At 39.6% G+C, this 17,160-nt stretch overlaps 1 protein-coding gene across 2 annotated transcripts in view; it reads right to left on the bottom strand.

The window, feature by feature from the left end:
* Window positions 1-17,160, bottom strand: part of FMN1 (formin 1) — a 490,439-nt gene that overhangs the window by 93,953 nt on the left and 379,326 nt on the right. The gene's annotated exons all lie outside the window — the stretch shown is intronic.

A 17,160-nucleotide genomic window follows, 5' to 3' on the forward strand; every position in this document is an offset into this window, starting at 1 on the left:
ACGAAAAACTAATTTGCACTGTAAATTTTCACCTAAAACACAATAAAACTAAAAAAAGAAAAATGAAATACGACTTTTCCATCTGCCTCAATTTTTGGAAGAGTCACAGAGACAGGAGCGTCATACAATACAAAAGGTTTATATAACACAGAAACTGTTGCTCAAAGAGGGACTTACGTACTCAGAGGAACAAAATTTAAAAACAACAAACCTCCAACATTTATCACGGTTTACCCAGCCAGAGGTTTTCTTTATCCCTTTGGCTATTATTTTAGATATTCTTGCTTGGAATTTTTTTTTTTTTTCCTGACAGCTCATTGATTTTGGGTTTAGATCACAGCTTATGGAAAACAACACAGGCTACTTTTTTAGCCTGTTGCTGCTTAGATGCCTCTTGGATGTTGTCCATTTAATATTTCTGAGTGTGTGTATATATATATACATACACACACACACACACACACACACATATGGTATTCTAATCTCAGAATATATGTTGTATGGCCCTGGAGAGGAGGTCACATATATCCAAATGAATAATTTCATTATTTTAAATTAAGACAGGTGGTGTTTCAAATCAATCCACCTGGAACATGTAATCAAAACTCATAAACTTTCATATGAATTCCAGATTCTGGTTTCTTATGTATATTTTCTATAACAGAAAATCGGTAGACAAACTAGTAATTGAAAAACAAATTGTTTTCAATGTGATTTAGAAATGGCTCTTAAATTATACATTCCATCAACCCCTCCCTTGCCCCCATCCCAATCAGAAAGCATTTTGTAGTGTTTGAATGCATAGTGTTGATTATATACGAAGTATAATTGGTCAGGTTTATTTCCTCTGTTATTCAGTAGCTCACAGTTAAGACTCAACTACAACAACCCTGACAAGTATAGAAAAAAACTCATTTAAGTACTAAGGACATATCCTGATCCTACATGATGGTAATTGCCTGCCACAGCTAAGCAGAGCCTTGGTAAATCTGTCTTTAAACATTCTTTACCCTCTGGAGAAAAAAAAAGTCAACTCTACGGATTTATATGTAACCACAATATGCAGCAGCTGGTGGTTTCCGCTTTCCTGGCAGTGGAACTTTGCTTTGGCCCTGTCAGAGGCACAATCACCAACCTGGCCATTCGGGTGCCAGTCAGTAAATTGAGATCTACTGGAAATACATGTAGAACCTACCACTGGGCTTCTGAACAGGCAATCTTATTTAAAGGAGGAGTACAGACAAGGAAAGGCCCAATTTTCCATTTTGTTCCCCAAGCCAAGCAATACCTGGGCCAACATCTTGTCAATTTTCTAATAATTTATTCCTTTGAAAGGTGTAAAAATAGTTAAATCTGGATGTTAGAGTGAAAAACATTTATACTGACAAGAATGTGATATACTAAACTTTCTCTTTTCTTTCTCATGCCTATGCTGCAAAAGTTAATTTTCTATGCACTGAATTTTTTAAAAAGTACACTGAACTCTATTTAAAATAAGATATATGATCACAGATCTAAACTATATTTAAAATAAGATTACATGATTATATATGATTATATGATCAAAACAAGAAAGAGTCTAGAGGAGTAGATTAAAGGCCCTGGGAAGTTAGGGAGAATAAAGTCTTCATAAAGTCAAGTGTATTCAGTGTTGAACCAACCAAAAAAAAAAAAAAAACACCAAACCCAGTGCCATCAAGTCGACTCCGACTCATAGCGACCCTATAGGACAGAGTAGAACTGCTCCATAGAGTTTCCAAGGAGTGCGTGGCCAATTCAAACTGCCAACCCTTTGGTTAGCAGCTGTAGCACTTAACCACTATGCCACCAGGGTTTCCAGTGTTGAACTAGGAGAGGACATATATATATATATTTATGCTCCAACTACAAGGAGACTATCTCAAAAGACATGGAGTAGAAATTGCACCAAATGAAACTTTAAGTCCCAGGAAATACATTTGGATTGACGGTGATAGTTTTCAGATGATAAAATAGGTGTGTAACATGCGGTCACTTTGCAGTCAGATTCATTCTTCCTCCCATGTAGTCACACAGAGAAATAAGGAGTTTTGAGGAGAGTGGTGAAGTCTCGTTCCCTGGAAACACCATTTGTCCTGAAGAAGTTATAAGGATCAGAGCAACCACATCTATATTTTGCTATCTGTTATGGCTTAAATTGTGTCTCCCTAAATGTGTGTCAACTCAGCTAGGCCATGATTCCCAGTATTGTGTGACTGTCTACCATTTTGTCATCTGATGTGATTTTCTTATGTGTTGTAAATCCTACCTATTTGATGTTAATGGAGCCCTGGTAGCGAAGTAGTTAAGAGCTACGGCTGCTAGCCAAAAGGTTGGCAGTTTGAATTTACCAGCCACTTCTTGTTTTTTTTTCTTGGTGGGGCAGTTCTACTCTGTTCTGAAGGGCCACTATAAGTTGGAATCAGCTTGAGGGAAACGGGTTTATGATGTTAATGAGGCAAGATTAAATGCAGTTGTGTTAATAAGGCAGGACTCAAAGCTACAAGATTAGGTTGCATCTTGAGTCAATCTCTTTTGAGAGAAGTGAGGAGGGAGATAGGAGCACCTCATACTACAAAGAAAATAGTGCCAGAAGCAAAGTGTGTCCTTTGGACCCTGGGCCCTTGCACTGAGAAGCTTCTAGACCAGGGGGAAAACTGAAGGCAAGGACCTTTCCCCAGAGCTGAGAGAAAAGCCTTCCCTTAGAGCTGGCACCCTGAATTCAGACTTCTATCCTCCTAAACCGTGAGAGAATAAACTGCTTTTGTTAAAACCATCCACTTGTGGTATTTCTGTTATAACAACACTAGGTATTTAAGACATTAAGTATCTGAATCCTATAGGCAACACAGCTCCCTTTTTCCTAGGGCAAGGACTAATGATCAGGACTGCAATCTTGATGGACCAATTAAGTAAAAGCCAGAACCTACTAGTTAAAGAGTTCAGATATCAACAGACAAGAACATTAGGAACAACCAATAATACACTATGGGAACTTATCTCTAAAATGGCCACTATCAATTCTTTGCTTCCCTGCTCATATGTCCTCTTCTTCCATTGAGAAACGGAGTCTATTGCTCTACTCCCTTGAAACTGGCTAACTTGATTTATTTAACCAAAAGTGACACTATGCCTTATCCCTCTGCGGTAGGAGGATTCCAGCAGCTCTCATTCCCTTCCTTTTGGAATGTTTGCTCTGGTCATGCCACCAGGCTGTAATTTCTACTGACAGATATAAATTTCAGAAGCAGAGATTATGTTCATCTTGCTCACCACTGTATCAACAGCAATTGGCACAGTGCCCAGAACATAGTAAGACCTTAATATTTGTTTAATAAACACTTTGAATAACTATATCTGTGCTAGAATGGGAAAAGAAAGACCCATGGTCAACAAGGTATTTTAGATGAAATTAAATTCTGATTTTGTCTAAGAATCGTAAGTCACAACAAAACAAGGAACCATAAGGGGAGAGTAAAAGTAAAGCAGAGAACAAATATTGTATATGATTAAAAACCAAAAAAAAACACCCCAAACTCGTTGCTGCGGGGTTGATTCCGACACATAGCAACCCTATAGGACAGAGTGGAACTGCCCCATAGAGCTTCCAAGGAGTGCCTGGTGGATTAGAACTTCTGACCTTTTGGTTAGCAGCCATAGCACTTAACCACTATGCCACCAGTGTTTCCTGTAAATGATTAAGCACTCAACTACTAACAGAAAGGCTGGTGGTTCAAATCCATCCAGAGGTATCTCAGAAGGCTTGGTGCTCTGCTTCCAAAAGGCCATAGCCTTGAAAACCCTACAGAGCACGGTTCTTCTCTTCAACACATGGGGTCTCCAATGAGATGGAATCCACTTGACAGCAACTTGTTTGGTTTTTGGCTTTTATGTTAGATATTATTGTGGGTAGTTGACATATATTATCTGATTTGACCCTCACAATACCCTTATAATGTTGATATTATTACCTCTAAAAGTAGAAGGACTCAGTTTGGATGACATTTCCCAAGGTCAGACAGCCAAGGGAAGAGATCTGAACTTGAACTCAGGTTTGTGCAATTCCAAAGCCACCCGCTTTTCACTACAGTCTTCCAGGAGACTACCACAGAAACACTGCGAAAACAATTTGAAAGATGCAAAACCCACCCCCAGAATCTTACCCAGGACTACCTAGATCTATTAACTGCCGCCAACATGTTGGAACCTATTTCACCACATGAAGCTCAGACCAATTACAATTAATGCTACAGCCATGACGATAAACTGGCAACCAATGCCAGGAGGCTTAAGATTAAGAAAGCAGATGATCACGTGCATATGTTATGTTAGTAATTAGACCTAATCCTAGACTTATGAAACCTAAGGGAAAAAATTAAGGGAAGGATAGTGCCCTCCTTGTAAGAACAGAAATTGCAAATAGATTTTTCAGTGGATTTCCGTATTAGCTACCTGATTATGTACCACTTCCCTAGAATTACTGTAGAATTATTAGACTACAATTACTCATCCTGTACTTCATCTCTTATTTCGGCAAGGAACTGGGATGGTGTGAGGAGCTCAGTAGGCAGATGGTTTGTTCATTTCAATGAATAATTTGAATGTCAACAAGTTGGTAGAAGTTAGGGGGAGAGGCAGAGGGGAAAATAACAAAGATCCTGGTGCCTGATTCGGGGGCGGGATAAGGACATGCTATCAAGGCCCGGCAATTCAAGAAGCTAGGCACTTAATATTTGCTAAATTTGTAAAAGGACGCAAGCTGACAAAGTGAGATAACCACTGCTGAGCCCTGTTTAGACCCATTCTGATCTACTCAAACACACGTTTACTTTTCAGAAGAAAAATGGCATACATAAACCAAAACTTACATTTGAAAAACTGGTAGAAAAAGGAAGGCTCATTTCTTCTGTATTCAAATGATTAACAAAATGAGTAAGGGATTAAATGATTACCTCCTCACCTTACAACTTCTTAAAGTTGCAATTTCTCAAAAAAAAGGAAAAGCAAATCTGATTCTCTCGTCTGCTAGAAAGCAGAGTTTGAGTACCATGGTGACGAGCAATTATCGAAGATATTTAGACCTGTTTACTCTAGTGGCATTTACTGTTATTTTCTACAATGTAGCCACTGGGACAAGGTACTCAGACTCTTGGTGGGTCCCAAGGATCATGTGGAAGCCCTGGTGGTATACTGGTTGAGAGCTATGGCTGCTAATTAAAAGGTCAGCAGTTCAAATCCACCAGGCGCTCCTTGGAAACCCTGTGGGGCAGTTCTACTCTGTCCTTTAGGGTCACTATGAGTCAGAATCAACTCGAATGCAAGGGAAAGTTTGGCTTTTTTGGTTTAAGGATCACGTGCTCGCAGTTCAATTCAGCTGCCACTAGATGGTAATATTGTGGATTTTGGTAGCCATAGTATGTGAGCCATAAGACATGCCATCTTTAGTGGAATTATGTAAGTCCCTTCTGGCATTAACATACAACTACAGAAATTACAACAATGCTTGAAAATAAAAGACTTTAATGACAAACGAATGCAATTCTGTAAAGAAGCTCCATGCATATCTGGTACCTTTCAGGCTAACTCTACTTACTGATTTTCACTCTAATTACATACTGGTGGTCTATAAATTGTAATTAACACAAAAGGGAAGGTTCAAGTTCTAGAGGAAGCCAGCTTATATTCATTGCTTTTGGCTTTTAGAGGAGATAAATAAGATGAACACGGCTTTCCTTGTAGTACTTAAGACCTTTCTCTGTGATTAGTAATTATTTGAACCCGAATTGCTGCTATTCTCACCCTTGGGAAAGTAAATCTTTGTGACTGACTTTCTAAGCATGCCCCTCTGAACCATCTCATCAGACCGTGATAAAATGACTGAGAATGTAACAGCAGTAGCAGCTGACATGTATAAAGCAAGACTGTGCTATATATGCGCCGCATACATTATCTCATTTAGTCCTGAGCTCCTATTAGTGCTGCCATGATTCCTCTAAAACCAAATGAACTCTGCAGGAGAGAGAGGCCTGTATTACTTTAAAGACTGAGATCTTTCCATTGTCTGCAAAACTACCTAGCATATGTATTCTACAAAATAACTCACAGAAGGCAATCTAGGTGTTAAGTTCTCCCATTGCAGAGAAGACAATAATTGGATAAGGCGAAGAGAAGTCATGTGATAGCAAGGGCAATCAATCACTGATTAAAAACTCGATGACAGTTGTAAAGAATCCAAAGAGGAAGTGGTAGCTGGGCCAAAAATTACATGAAGCAATTTATCATGAAAACAACTATTATGCAAGAATGCAGGGCTCAATACTGATTCCATAAAATACTTGTCACCACAATTCTTTACAAAGAACAATCAAAATCTTTGTTGTTATTGTTGGAAAGGTAGGAAGGTGTCTATTAGGACTCTAGGAATTTGAGTCCCTGGGGCTAAGCTAGATGGAGAGAGGAAACACTTATTTCTATTTACCCACAGGGATCTTGGTAAAGAGAGAAAATAAGTGATTTTCCAAGTTATCAGGATAGGACAGTAACAACACCGGGATTGTGATCACACTGATCTTGAGTAAGTTACTTAAATCCTCAGACTCAGTTGCCTTACTGGAAAGTAAGAATGACAAAATCAGCCTCACAGGATTGCTGCAAAGATGACATGAAGCACTATGCACTGACTGTTGAATCCAAGAAAATTCTGAATTGAAAACTCAAGAGGGAAGTTGGTGTTTCTCACAGAGGGTGGTGATGAGATAATAAACATATCAATGAAATATGAAATGGGAGAATTGATAAGTGGACAAGAAAGCCTATACATAGAGAGAGAAGAGTTTGGCTCACTTGGCTCAATCCCCTACACTTCTGTTCTACCAGGGGGATGTTCTACTCATCAAAAAGGGGTTACTGAAATTGCAGCTCAAGAATTTCATCAAATGATCTTGGATTCTGCCATGACAAAGGGAAATGAAGGGATTATTTAACATTACCACCACGAGGTGGGCCCTAGTAATACCTAAATGGTTAAAGGTTCTACCTAAACTTGTAAATTATCAATTTAAGGAACAGTCTTTGTTCTACTAAAGCAATCTGGTCTCGTGAGCTTAGAGCCATCATTTGTGTGTATGGGGCGTGTGTGCGTGTGTGTGTGTGTGTGCGCGCGCGCGCAAGTGTATGTCTAAATATCTGCTGTTCTGGAAAAGGCTCTACAAAAATTTATGATTTTTGTCCTTACAACTATTAATAACAATTAACAGGCTTTCTGGTATCATACCATGTTCACATTTTGGGAATAAATTTCATTTGTTCATGAAATGTGCTATGTTTTATTTAAGATTTTAAAACTATAAAGTGAAATTGGTCTGTAGTTTTCATTTTATTTTGGTGCACACTGGTTGCCAACCCTGTGATGTGTCATCATTTCTCCCCTTCTCCCACCGCAGGCTCCCCATTTTCATTCGTCCAGTTTTCCTGTCCCTTCCTGCTGTCTCATCTTTGCTTTTGGGCTTGTGTGCCCATTTAGTCTCATATACATGACTGAACTACAAAGCACGTTCCTCACATGTGTTATGGTTTGTTTTAAAGACCTGTCTAATCTTTGGCTGAAGGGTGAATTTCAGGAGTGACTTCAGTACTGAATTAAAAGGATGTCTGGGGGCCATACTCTTGGGGTTTCTCCAGTCTCTGTTAGACCAGTAAGTCTGGTTTTTTTTTTTTTTTTTTGTGAATTTGAATTTTGTTCTACATTTTCTCCAGCTCTGTCTGAGATCCCCTATTGTGATCCCTGTCAGAGCAGTCAGTGGTGGTAGCTGGGCACCATCTAGTTGTTCTAGGCTTAGTCTGGTGGAGGCTGTGGTGGTTGGTGGTCCATTAGTCCTTGGAGCTAATCCTTCCCTTGAGTCTTTGGTTTTCTTCATTCTCCTTTGCTCCAGATGAGGTGGGACCAGTAGATGTATCTCAGATGGCCACTCTCAGGCTTTTAAGACACCAGATGCTACTTACCACAGTTGGATATAGAACATTTTCTTTATAAACTATGTTAAGCCAGTTGATCTAGATGTCCCCTGAAACTATGGTCCCCACAGCCCTCATCCTAATAATTGGTTCCCTCAGGGAGTTTGGATGTGTCTATGAAGCTTCTATGACTTTGCCTTGGTCAAGTTGTGCTGGCTTCCCCAGTATTGTGTACTGTCTTATCCTTCACCAAAGTTATGACTTACCTACTATCTAGATAGTGTTTCTCCATCCCCAACCCTCCCCTTCCTCATAACCATCAAAGATTGTTTCTTTCTGTGTGCAAACCTTTTCTTCAGTTTTTATAATAGTGGCCTCATATTCTGTTTGTCCTTTTGTGATTGACTTATTTCACTCAGCATAATGCCCTCAGATTCATCCATGTTGTGAGATGTTCTGCAGATTCATCATTGTTCTTTATGCTTGTGCACTATTCCATTGGGTGTATGTACCAAAGTTTATCTATTCCTCTGTTGATAGGCACTTAGGTTGTTTCCATCTATTTGCTATTGTGAATAATGCGGCAATGAACATGGGTGTGCATATGTCTATTCGAGAGACGGCTCTTATTTCTCTAGGATATATTCCTAGGAATGGGATTGCTGGATTGTACAGTATTTCTATTATTTCTATTTCTAGCTTTTTAAGGAGGCACCATATAGTTTTCCAAAGTGGTTGTACCATTTTACATTTCCACCAGCAGCGCATAAGAGTTCCAACCTCCAACATTTGTTGTCTTCTGTTTTCTTGATTAGTGCCAGTAATGTCAGGATGAGATAGTATCTCATTATAGTTTTGATTTTCGTTTCTCTAATGGCATTTCCTCATGTGTCTGTTAGCTGCCTGAATGTCTTCTTTGGTGAAGTGTCTGTTCATATCCTTTGCCCAGTTTTCAATGAGGTTATTTGTCTCTTTGTTATAGAGGTGCTGAATTTTCTTACGGATTTTAGAGATTAGACCTTTGTTGGATATGTCACAGGCAATTTTTTCCCCCAGTCTGTAGGTTTTGCTTTTATTCTTTTTTTTTTTTTTCAGGTTTTAATATCAGTATTACATATACATAAAAATAATTTAGAAGTTTTTCTTCTTTTTGCAAAATTTTTCATTGGCAAGAATGAAAAAGAAGAGTAGAGTTACTAAGAAGACAAAAACTATTAGATGCCTAGCCAGAAATGTAGAGGGGACAAAGGGAGAGAGAGAGAGGGAGAAAGGGAAACTGACAGGAGGGGAGGAGGAGGAAGGAGAGGAAGAAGAAGGAGACAGGCATAGACTGCCTTCCTGGGAACAATACAGTCTCTTTGCAAAAATCTGGAAAAAAAAAGTGATTCAAACTGTTTCAGATAAGAGTCCTCTTAATAAACCTCTGATAAGATAGGTTTCTCCCCTTTCCAAGTGTCTTGATCATCTAGTGCTGCCATACCACAAGTGGATGGCTTTAACAATGAGAAATTTATTCTCTCACAGTAAAACAGGCTAAAAGTCCAAATTCAAGGTGTCAGCTCCAGGGGAAGGCTTTCTCTCTCCACCAGCTCTGGAGGAAGGTCCTTGTCCTCAATCTTCCCATGGTTGAGGAGCTTCTCAGGTGCAGGGACTCTACGTCCAAAGGACACGTTCTGCTCCTGGCACTGCCTTCTTGGTGGTATTGAGACAGACAGGGTTAACTGTGCCGGTGGCTGAACAAAAGAGCTTTTAAAAGATTATCATCTAGAAGTTGGGTAAACAGGAACCACATCCTATCTATCTTGAGACAGATAGGGTTAACTGTGCTGGTGGAACAAAAGAGCTTTTAAAAAGATTACCATCTAGAAGTTGGGTAAACAGGAACCCACCCTGTCAACATGAGATAGGATTGGGGCAGCCCAGTGAATTACAATCTCCTTCTTAGTGTCTTTCTAGTCCCGTCCTCCTTTGCAGGCTCCCTATGCGCAGAGGAGCAGAGTGTGACTGCTGTGTGACCTTCCTTAACTATCTGAAGATGGCGATGTAGTGCCAAAGATCAAGTGCACGTGCGCTATATCCCATTAGTGATGCCAAGGGCTGCCGAGAGGACTCCATCTTGAATATCAGTGGGTTCCATCTTAGATTCCAGATGCGCCCACAACCTAATTAACATACGCCACCATTCTCAGAAGTACCCGCCCCTTGAAAGAAGCCCACTAAATATTCATTACTCTGTTGTCTCCACCGAACCCATATAAACCCTAGCCTTGCTTTCCTTTTTGAGTCAGTCTTTTGGAGAGGCTTAGATCTCCCCTGACTCCTTCTGCTTGACTCATGCAAAATAAAGCTTGCTGAAGATAAAGTTTGTCTTTCGTGTGTATTCTTACTCAGGAAAAGACAAGGATGCTTTGTGTGAGATTGGCAGTTGGTAATAGTATGAAGTCCCCAACTCTCTGCTTGCTTCCCTTTGCTTTTGTCTCTTTAGACATAAAAGGTGGTGCAGGCCACACTCCAGGGAAACTCCCTTTACCTTGGATCAGGGAGGTGACCTGAGTAAGGGTGGTGTTATAATCCCACCCTAATCCTTTTAACATAAAATTACAATACAAAATGGAGGACAACCACACAATACTGGGAAACACAGCCTAACCAAGTTGACACATATTTTGGGGGGGACACAATTCAATCCATGACACCAAGGATTACTGCTTGTTTACTTCAGTGATCCAAAGATCACAACAGGTCATCTTCAGTGTTGGTCATTTGATGATGGTTTAGAATATCCATGCTTGTACTTTCTTGAATGGCAGTGAGTTACTCAAGAACCCATTTTGGCCCATGCAGAGCACATGTTCTCCCAGCCATAATTCTTCCTTCTATGTGCTCTGCAAAGAATGCAAGAGCTATTTCCTCTCACAGGTCACACTGTCTGGACCATTGACTCTTCCTGATCTCTGTAACCTTAATGCTTAAATATAACGACTCAGATGGTTTTGTTTCCACATTTTTGGGAGATGAACTGAGGAGATTGCCTAATACCCTATTCGTATTCTGCAGTTTGGAGGTTCAATTGTGGCCTTTGTCAATCTAATCTGACCTAAGCATTTCTTAAGAATGGATTATATGCATACACCAACATAGAAAGATGTTTTGGCATCCAAGAGGGCTGACTACAAGGTATGCATTCATACCAAAAATGCATCTTACCAGAATCTGGAATGATTTACCAACTCTGAAAGGATTTAAACAGGAAACGTACAGAGGGAGAAAGCACACACACACACACACATATGGTGTCTCCAGGCACTTTACAAGATTTGGGCTGTTTGTTCATTAATTCAACAAATGATTATTAACACCTGCTGTGGGCTGCGCTGAGCATATAGTATGTTGGGACAAGAAAGTGAATATGACAGGCAGATATGGCACCAGCCATAATGGAGTATTCAGCTATTTATATAATTCTCTTTGCAGCATTCGATGTAGGGGGGGACACCTTCCCCGCTTGGTAAGTTCGTTTATTCATTCGTTTTTTGACTAGAAAACAGTTTCTTGAAGTTAAGAACGTCTCTAATCTCAGCCGGTCAAAGCACCTTAGAGGGCAGAGTTGATAAATGCAGACCAGCCTGGTTCATTCAGACTCATTTTGAGTTTGGTTCCATTCATGAATGCCAGGTAAAATTAATGCAGGAGATAGGGCCAAATGTGGGAGTGCTGGCGTTAGAGCCAGTTTAGGTTCCAGCCCTCCCTGCCAAAGCTATAAATACAAATGACCAGTTTAACAATGCGAAAAGACCACCTACAAGATCTCTACCTGGGGTGTAATCAGTTACTCTGCACTTTCTTTCAATTACAGAATCCCTGCCATGTTTATGGGGACTTTTAATGTGAGCATCACATTTTTGAAGGCCATATCATTATGACCATGTTTGATCTGAGGCTGGGAAAACATAAGCCGAAATAATGCCTGCCCAGGGTGACTCTGGCCAGAGCTGTAAACTGGAATCAACAAGAGCCTACTGTGGAAAAGAAAAACATGTAAGGAAGAAGGCTTAGATGCCATGGAGACAGCAACTCTGAAAAGTGTTGCCATTAAAATTACTTTCAATTCTGCTCAGGAAATGAAATTAGCTAAGGACAAGCACCATGGTTTTGTTGAACAACACTATTTAAGGGCATTTTTGAGAAGGGAAGGACAAGACAGACACAAGTGTAGCAACAGGATATGATTTGCAAAAGAAAAATTAAATCATCATGATTGTTAAAAGAACTGAATTGCAGCTCATGTAAAAATAAGCCTGTCCATGAATCAACTGAGTCACAATGCATGTGATTTCTCAGGCACGAATAACGCAATTGCTAAAGAAGTTATGAATGATCCAAACAAAAAAATCCATTACGGTCGAGTTGATTCCAACTCACAGTGACCCTATAGGACAGAACAGGACTGCCCCATAGAATTTCCAAGGCTGTAATCTTTACAGAAGCAGATTGCCACAGCATTCTCCCTGGTAGTGTTTGGTGGGTTTGAACCGCTAACCTTTTGGTTAGCAGCCAAGTGCTTAACCACTGTACCACCAGGGCTCCTTTTATGAACAGGGGCCCCTAACAGAAAACTAGTGTTCCTGACAAATACTCTGTATAAGCTGTTCTATAGAAGCACAGGAATCCCTTCTCTGAATTGTGGTTATTACATTATACCCTGTGCTCAGATAGTCCAATGCTTCAGGGACCTTCTCATTCTACACTCCTTCTTGAGGGCTGTCTCATTCATTCCTATGGCTTAAACTGCTACCTTTAAAGTCTCATTCGGATCTCTTCCAGCAACTCAACAACTATACTTGTGTGTGTCCCATATATATGTCAAAATTAACATATCCAAAGTTTACCTCCAGATGTTGAACTCCATCCCAAACCTGGTCTTCTTTATCAGTATCCAGCCAATTGTATATGCAAGAAAATGGGAATTATCCTTTTCTCCTCTCTTTCCTTTCTTCCAATGGCTTATCTAGTTCTGGAACTCCTTTTAAAAGCTTTATAAGTATGTTCCTTCCTTATTTTTACTGTTACCGCTTTTGCTCAAGTCCTTACCATCTGGTGTGGATTGAATTGTGTCTTCCAAAAATGTATGTCAACTCAGCCTAGGTGACGATTCCTAGGATTGTGTGATTATCCACCATTTTGTCATCTGATATAATTTTCCTATGTGTTGTAAATCCTACCTCTATGATGTTAATAAGGCAGGGTTAGAGGCAGTTATGTTAATAAGGCAAGACTCAATCTATAAGATTAGGTTGTATCTTGAATCAATTTCTTTTGACATATAAAAGAGAGAATTGAGCAGAGAGAAGGGGGACCTCATGCCACCAAGAATAAAGAACCACGAGGGGAGTGTGTCCTTTGGACCCAAGGTCCCTGCACTGAGAACCTCTGAGACCAGGGCAAGATTGCTGGGAATGACCTTTTCCCAGAGCTGACAGAGAGAGAAAGCCTTCCCTTGGAGCTGGTACCCTGAATTCGGACTTCTAGCCTCCTAGACTGTGAGAGAAGAAATCTGTTTGTTAAAGCCATCCACTTGTGGTTATAGCAGCACTAGATAACTAAGACACCATCATTTGCCTGGATTGCTATAAAATAGCTTAATGGACTGATCTCTTACTTTTCTAACCCTTCTTTAAATTGCTGTCAGGACAACAGCAACATGATCCCCCTCTCAAAGACAAACAAACCCAATGTGACCATTTCACTCCCATGCATACTATTTTTCATAGGCTCTCTGTTGCCTACAAGCAAAGTTGAGATTTTTTAGCTAGTCATGTAGACTCTTCCCTCCATTTCTGGTCTCATGGTCTTCCCATATGCCTTGTGATCTAGCTACACCGAATCTCTTGCCATGTCTTTCATCCTTCTAAGACATGCGGTGCTTTTCCTCTGCCTGGGATTCCCTTCACAACTTTGTCTGCTGAGACCTTCTAATCCTCAGTTTCCTTATCTGTATGGTAGGGTGATAACAGCGCTTACTTCAGAGGGTTGTCATGAGAACTAAATAAGAAAGGTGACCTGCTCCCCACAGCATCCTCATATAGAGGCACTCAGTAAATGTTAGTTATCATTGTTGTCATCATCATCATCTTTGTTCTTTTTCAAGTATGAAGAAAAATATTTCCTTTGCTGAGAGTCTTCCCTGACTTACTTGGAAGTATTAGGCATTCTTCCTCTCTGATCCTATATACATGATAATAGTACCGTATTTCATTAATTCCAAAATTGATGGAATTTTTACATTTTAGCATCTCTTATAATCTATGAGATACCACAGTTTAACTGGCAGCAACTTTTCCCTCTTAGTGTTGTTGTTGAGTGCTGTCGAGTTGATGACAACTCAAGAGCAACCCCATGTGTCAAAGTAGAGCTACCCCATACGGTTTTTGGGGGTGTAATTTTTGTGTAAGCAAGTCAAGGTCTTTCTCCTGTAGAGCCACTGGGTGTGTTCCAATAGCCAACCTTTCAGTTAGCAGCTGAGCGCTTAACCATAGTGTCACTGGGGCTCCTTATTTCTTAGTAGTACATATAATAATGGTGCCTCTTACAATGACTGGCATCTTATACTACATGAAATACTTAAGCTGCATAATAATTACTGTAGTAATATTTTAATTATCCAAGGGTGGATAGTACATATTTGTGGTGGGGTGAAAATCTTAAAATTTCTATGAATCAGTGAAATAGCTACATAAAAAGGGAGTATTATTTGGAACTCAAGAGTAGCCATGCAATATTTTGAATATACTGCAAGTTGGCAAAGCCTCACCCTCTGAATCATCAGACTCATATCCCGATGAAGTAGAATGCCATCTCCTCCCTTAGTTAAGTGGACCTACTTGAGAGCCAAACCATGGCCAGATCCAGAGCAAAAGTGGAAATGGGGTTAGTTCATGAAACACTGCATTCTAACAGCCCGAGTTCCAAGCTGACAAAGTGGAGAATAATGTGACACAGAGAGTGAAGGAATGGCATGAGGAAGGCCTAAGGACCATGTCTCTAGACCAGCATTGTCAAGAGAAATATAATGAGTCACAAAAATAATTAAAAAATTTCTGGTAGCCACACTAGAAAAAGTAAAAGAAATAGGTAAACTAGTATTAATGATATATTTTGTTTATTTAACCCAACAGATCTAAAATATTATCCATGCAAGTAAATAAAAGAGCCTTTATATACTTTATATACTAGAGGCTTGCTATGAGTTGGAACTGACTTGACGGCAATGGGTTTGGTTTGAGTTTTTTTTATATACTTTGGGAAATTCCTATCCAATCACCTGTCATTTTCAAAGCTAGCATTCTGGAACTTTTACTATAAGCAAAGCAACAAATGTATCAGCCCTATACTGATTTTAACATGTAATCGATATTAAAAAAATAACGAAATATTTTACTGTTTTTTTTTTTTTTTTTTGTACAAAGTTTTCAAAATCCAGTATGTGTTTTGCACTTTCAACACATCTTGATTCAAGGCAGCCACATCTCAGTTGTTCATCAGCCACATGTGGGTAGTGGCTGCCATACTGGACTGTGTTTCTGACCAGCTCAGTTAAGAAATGAGATAATAGTAACAGGCTATTGGACAGTGGTCCTTTTCATTAAGCAATTTTGAGATGTTTAAGATTCCTACAATATTTAATTTTTATATTTTTAAATTCTTTCATAGAATGGTAAACGTTTCCTTTAAATTCCTTTTGTGCCAAAAATTCCTTTTTTAACTGATTTTGTTTTAATCACGATTTGTACTTATCCCGAATATCCTTCCCACTTTCCCTTCATTATGTTGGTTAAAGGGGAGCTGATTGTATTCAGTTAGTCCTTGGGAGAGGGATAGGAAGTAAATGATTTGTCTTAGTATTCCCATTTTCTACCACAGCGCCTAACATGTAGCAGGTTCTGAACAAATACCTTTGAATACACATTAAAAAGTGAACTGAGCTTGACAACAGTGGTTCTGGACTTGGGCTTCACATGGGAAGGGAAGTAAAAAAAAAAAAAAAATGCTGATGCTTGGTCCCATCCCCAGAGATGCTGGCGGCAGTAGTCTGGAGTTTGGCCTTGGTGTCAAGATGTTTTAAATATTCCCCAAGTGATTCCAGTGTGCAGCCAGGGTTGAGAAGCATTGCTCTAGGGCTTTCTTAGAGCAGCTCTCTGTGGCCACACCCTTGTTTCCCTAAAACACAATCCAGTTTGTCTCACCAATTTCTTCTCTCTGAGCACAGCAAAAGTTTCTTAAGAAACTTAGCAGAGAAGAAGCTAACGTATAACTCCAAACTGTGATTTGCAAATTATTTACCCAAGTCACTGAAGATGATTTCCAAGGTTCTGAATCTATCCATATTTATCTTCTTTTTTAATAAAAAGGATAAGATTCACACTACAAATGCTTTAAGATGCTAGCCTGTTTGAAGAAAAATATTACAAAGGCATTACAGCATACAGGCAGATAACACCCAGGTATACATACATACACACTGCAGAATTATTCAGACAAAGAAAACAAGCAATTAAAAGTAAAGATAGAATCTAAGTACGAGTCTAATTTCAAATTAATTCTACGTATGTCAGAAGCCGAAATGATTAATTAGGGATAAGCAAAGAAAAATATTTTATATGTTTCTACACACCATTTAGGTTGTATTTACATATTATAAAGCATTATAAAGCAATGTGCTTACTTTGCTAAACCAGCTATAAAACCTACTAATTATAGTCACGTAGCACCTAAGTGTTGGTATCCCTGCTTGCTCTCAAGATGGCACTTTGCCTGACAGCATGACTTCCATCATATATGAGGTTCCACAATGGCCAGAAGAGAACTCTGACATCTCTGGCTTCAATGCTAACATGCGCTCATCATGCAGGGGCTGAATGACCTCCACATCAAGGCAGCAGCTGGAATGGAGTTCCTCTGACTCAGGGACTGAGAATTTCTCCGCCAGTTCCCAAGGTGGTTTGGCCATAATTCATGGATTCACCCTGATTAACAGTTTTGTTGATGGTGTGGTATCGTGGCCTTATTCAGTAAGAGAAACAACATGCTGACACATCCCCAAATGTTCCTACATGCATTTCCTCTAGCTTTCTAGCAAAGACAAATGCTCCCTCCAACCACTCCACACTTTTATTTTTGTTCCACATCTTA

Source organism: Elephas maximus, chromosome 10 (assembly GCF_024166365.1).
Source record: "Elephas maximus indicus isolate mEleMax1 chromosome 10, mEleMax1 primary haplotype, whole genome shotgun sequence".
NCBI classification, from domain to species: Eukaryota; Metazoa; Chordata; class Mammalia; order Proboscidea; family Elephantidae; genus Elephas; species Elephas maximus.